Source organism: Hordeum vulgare, chromosome 6H, assembly GCF_904849725.1.
Source record: "Hordeum vulgare subsp. vulgare chromosome 6H, MorexV3_pseudomolecules_assembly, whole genome shotgun sequence".
Lineage (NCBI taxonomy): Eukaryota > Viridiplantae > Streptophyta > Magnoliopsida > Poales > Poaceae > Hordeum > Hordeum vulgare.
The window spans coordinates 446,647,190-446,653,087 of record NC_058523.1 but is presented as its reverse complement, the minus strand read 5'-3'; positions in this window follow the sequence as shown (position 1 = coordinate 446,653,087).

The window sequence follows — 5,898 nt, the reverse complement described above, 5'->3', positions numbered from 1 at the left end:
AATTTAAAATTTAAGCAAGTAGGAGGAAGGTTCATGGTTTTCATAGGCAAATGAAGTGGATCATGACCATATCCATGGCATACATTGCTCAAATGGCCTTAGATTTGGCACATGGTTGATTCATTGCATGCCAATGAATCTTCTCATTGGTCCTACCTATAGATGTGGGGGACAACTTGGTGATTTTTATTATTTCTCCTCAATACAGTGCCTTTTTGCAAATGATGTACCAAAAATACACTACCATTGTTGTACAAGCCTTTGTGGTGACAAAGTTCAGCACATATGAATTTGAAATAAGTTGTTGCCTCAGCGAAAAAGCTTTCTACCTAGCACACTTGTTAGGCAGACATCTATGTTGACCAAAGTTTGACCAAGGCACTGTAATTTCAAAAAAAAAAAAACAAATGTAGAACATGGCACACTTCCATTGTTTGACACCTAGAACCCATGAAAATTGTGAAACATGTATAATATAGTAAATAATTCAAATGTCTCTTCACAAATTTAAGCAAGTAGGTGGAAGGTTCATGGTTTTCATAGGCAAATGAAGTGGCTCATGATCATATCCATGGCATACATTGCTCAAATGGCCTCAGATTTGGCACATGGTTGATTCATTGCATGCCAATGAATCTTCTCATTGGTCCTACCTATATATTTGGGGTAAAGTTGGTGATTTTTATTATTTCTCCTCAATACATTGCCTTTTGTGCAAATGACGTACCAACAATACACTATCATTGTTGTACAAGCATTTGTGGTGATAAAGTTCAGCACATCGAATTTGAAATAAGTTGTTGCCTCAATGAAAAGGCTTTGTACCTAGCACACTTGTTAGGCAGACATCTGTGCTCACCAAAGTTTGACCAAGGCACTGTAATTTCAAAAAAAAAGAAACAAATGTAGAACATGGCACACTTCCATTGTTTGACACCTAGAACCCATGAAAATTGTGAAACATGTATAATACAGTAAATAATTCAAATGTCTCTTCACAAATTTAAGCAAGTAGGTGGAACGTTCATGGTTTTCATAGGAAAATGAAGTGGCTCATGACCATATCCATGGCATACATTACTCAAATGGCCTCAGATTTGGCACATGGTTGATTCATTGCATGCCAATGAATCTTCTCATTGGTCCTACCTATAGATGTGGGGGGAAACTTGGTGATTTTTTATTATTTCTCCTCAATATAGTGCCTTTTATGCAAATGATGTACCAAAAATACACTACCATTCTTGTACAAGCCTTTGTGGTGACAAAGTTAAGCACATGTGAATTTGAAATAAGTTGTTGCCTGAGTGAAAAAGCTTTGTACCTAGCACACTTTTTAGGCACACATGTGTGTTGACCAAAGTTTGACTAAGGCACTGTAATTTCAAAAAAAACAAATGTAGAACATGGCACACTTCCATTCTTTGACAACTAGAACCCATGAAAATTGTGAAACATGTATAATACATTAAATAGTTCAAATGTCTCTTCACAAATTTAATCTAGTAGGTGGAAGGTTCATGGTTTACATAGGCAAATGAAGTGGCTCATGACCCTATCCATGGCATACATTGCTCAAATGGCCTCAGATTTGGCACATGGTTGATTCATTGCATGCCAATGAATCTTCTCATTGATCCTACCTATAGATGTGGGGAAAACTTGGTGATTTTTATTATTTCACCTCAATATATTGCCTTTTTGCAAATGATGTACCAACAATACACTACAATTGTTGTACAAGCATTTGTGGTGACAAAGTTCAACACATGTGAATTTGAAATAAGTTGTTGCCTGAGTGAAAAAGCTTTGTACCTAGCACACTTGTTAGGTAGATATTTGTATTGACCAAAGTTTGACCAAGGCACTGTAATTTCAAAAAAAAAAGAAACAAATGTTGAACATGGCACACTTCCATTGTTTTACACCTAGAACCCATGAAAATTGTGAAAGATGTATAATACAGTAAATAATTCCAATGTCTCTTCACAAATTTAATCTAGTAGGTGGAAGGTTCATGGTTTTGATAGGCAAATGAAGTGGCTCATGACCATATCGATGGCGTACATTGCTCAAATGGCCTTACATTTGGCACATGGTTGATTCATTCCATGCCAATAAATCTTCTCATTGGTCCTACCTATAGATGTGGGGGAAAACTTGGTGATTTTTATTATTTCTCCTCAATACAGTGCTTTTTTGCAAATGATGTACCAGCAATACACTACCATTGTTGTACAAGCATTTGTGGTGACAAAGTTCAGCACATGTGAATTTGAAATAAGTTGTTGCCTCAGTGAAAAATCTTTGTACCTAGCACACTTGTTAGGCAGAAATCTGTGTTGACCAAAGTTTGATCAAGGCACTATAATTTCGAAAAAAACAAATGTAGAATATGGCACACCTCCATTGTTTGACACCTAGAACCCATGAAAATTGTGAAACATGTATAATACAGTAAATAATTCAAATGCCTCTTCACAAATTTAATCTAGTAGGTGGAAGGTTCATGGTTTTCATAGGCAAATAAAGTGGCTCATGACCATATCCATGGCATACATCACTCAAATGGCCTCAAATTTGGTACATGGTTGATTCATTGCGTGCCAGTGAATCTTCTCATTGGTCCTACCTATAGATATTGGGGAAAACTTGTTGATTTTTATTATTTCTCCTCAATATAGTGCCTTTTTGCAAATGACGTACCAACAATACACTACCATTGTTGTACAAGCATTTGTGGTGACAAAGTTCAGCACATGTGAATTTGAAATAAGTTGTTGCCTGAGTGAAAAAGCTTTGTACCTAGCACACTTGTTAGGCACACATCTGGTTGACCAAAGTTTGACCAAGGCACTGTAATTTCAAAAAAAAATGTAGAACATGGTACACATCCATTGTTTGACACCTAGAACCCATGGAAATTGTGAAACATGTATAATATAGTAAATAATTCAAAGGTCTCTTCAGAAATTTAATCTAGTACATGGTATTTCTACCTAATACATGGTATGATACAATGTATATTTGTCCTTAATACATGGTATGATATAGTGTATGATGTGAACAAAAGAATTATAAAACTTGGGATACAGTGTATACTTATTAAAAAATAAAAAAACATAAAACAAAATTTGAAATAAATATTCTTTAAACAAAATTTTATGAGTTCAAATGTATGTTCGTGGGCTGGCCCATACCGGAAATCCTAGTTGGACCCCACGTCGATCACGGGAGGAGTTGTCATTCTGTTACACAAATCCCGGATCGTGGCAATCCCGTACGTCCTAATCCCTAGAATTGAGGAGCAAGTACTGCCTCACGTCAACTGAATGGAAAATAGTTATTTAGGAGATATGCTCCCGGGAAGTTACGATGACCTAGGATATCGTCCTCCTATATAACAACTCCCTCCGTCGTACATGACATCAAGAATGCCTACTGCCGAGTCAATGACAGCTCCCTCCGCTGCGTCGACGACAGATCCCTCCGCCGCATAAACTGAAACCCATCGAGAACCTGGAGAAAATCCGTCTGCACGTGGAGGACGCCCTCGACACACCCTCGACGGAGCACATCGAGACCATATCGCCCACTACTTTCATCTTCATCGAGCATTCAAATATGATGCCCGCCATACCGCTTCCATGCGAAACTAAATTGTTCGTGTATTAGCTTCGATTCACCCGCTAGGATTCACCTAGGATGAGCACATATTTTCAAATTAGGTTTGTTTGATAAGATGTGTTCTAACCATATGGCATAGATGAAATAGATCTTTTGTTCTCTCATACAATGGTAAACAAACTAGTTGGCATACGGCTAAATCAACAAGATATGTAAATCGGTGTTATTATAGATTGGTTATTTTTATGTTTCACCCGATGGTAGGTATTTTTAGGTGCAAATACAACATTAGTAATTTGTACATTAGTTGTTCTTGAAACTCAAATTCATTATATAACTTATGTTACTTTTGATTCTGAAAGTAATCGATCACATGGTTGTAAATTAATTGATCACTTCTAGTTATCATTTCTTAGGTTTATATCAACCCACTTTGCAGCATGTACCACTTTGGTAGATTTTTCTAGCTAGTGTTTTGTTTTTGCTTTACTGTTAGCTAGTGTGTGAGCAAATGTTGTATTTTGTCAACAGGATGGACGAACTCGATGGAAAAATTGTGTGCGCCACTGAAAAATGGTGCAAGCTGGTTGGTGCTCTATCTGTCGCTCAAAGAGCTGGACTTGACGAAACTAATTTGCGTAGCATGCTCAAGATACCCTTAGTGAAGATGTGTACGCCCTGATAAGGTACATGGTCGAGATTTTCGACCCAAGCATGGCAAGATTCAAGGTACAATACCTGGTTGCGGAGGTGTCTCTCCGTGATGTGGATGTAGAGTGCATCTTGAACTTGGACAATGAAGGACTGCCGGGTTCAAATATTCTCATCGAAGAAGGTGAGGATATAAAAGATAGGGCGCCACCTCAATTTCTATGTAAATCTACACGCAATATTGTTGGAAATATGCCCTAGAGGCGATAATAAATTGGTTATTATTATATTTACTTGTTCATGATAATCGTTTATTATCCATGCTATAATTGTATTGAATGGAAACACAAATACATGTGTGGATATATAGACAAAATAATGTCCCTAGTGAGCCTCTAATTGACTAGCATGTTGGTCACGGATGGTTAAGGTTTCCTAGCCATAGACAAGTGTTGTCACTTGATGACGGGATAAAACCAATAGGAGAATGGTGTGATGGACAAGACCCAAACTATAAACATAGAATATGATCGTGTCATTTTGTTGCTATTGTTTTCTGCATGTCAAGTATACATTCCTATGACCATGAGATCATGTAACTCACTGACACTGGAGGAATGCATTGTGTGTACCAAATGTCACAACGTAACTGGGTGACTATAAAGGTGCTCTACAGGTATCTCAAAAGGTGTCCGTTGAGTTAGCATTGATCAAGACTGGGAATTGTCACTCCGTGTGACGGAGAGATATCTCGGGTCCGACTCGGCAATACAACATCACAAACAAGCCTTGCAAACAATGTGACTAAAGAGTTAGCCACTGGATCTTGTATTACGGAACAAGTAAAAAGACTTGTCGGTAACGAGATTGAAATAGGTATGGAGATACCGACGATCGGATCTCGGGCAAGTAACATACCGAAGGACAAAGGGAATGATATACGGGATTGTGTGAATCCTTGACATAGAGGTTCCACCGACAAAATCTTCGTAGAATATGTAGGAACCAATATGGACGTCCAGATCCCGCTATTGGATATTGGCCAGAGAGTGTCTCGGTCATGTCTGTGTAGTTCTCGAACCCGCAGGATCTGCACAGTTAAGGTTTGGTGACGATATAAGTATAGTTGAGTTGTTATATTGGTGATCAAAGGTTGTTCGGAGTTTGGGATGAGATCACGGACATGACGAGGTACTCCGGAATAGTCCAGAGGTAAAGATTAATATATGGGATAATACTGTTTGGTCTCCGAAGTGGTTCCGGAATTCACCGAAAGGGGTTTCGGATGTTTCTCGAAATGTTCGGGTACGAGAACACCTTTATTTGGGCCAAGGGGTAAAGCCCACGAGGCTTTAGGAAGGTCCAAAAGGAGTTTTGCAAAGGCCACAGGCCAGACGCCAAGGACCTGGCGTTTGGGGGCAAAACGCTGAGGACCCTGGTGTTTGGTCCTGGAGTCCGAGGAGGACTCTTGCCTTTCGTGCCGAACCGAATTTGAGGAGGTTTTTTCTCCAAGAAACGACCCCAGAGCTCAACAAATAAATAGAGGGGCAGGGCTAGCACATAGAAAACTTCTAGATTACCCAAAGTTGTGTGCCGGCAACCCCGCCCCTCTAGTTCATC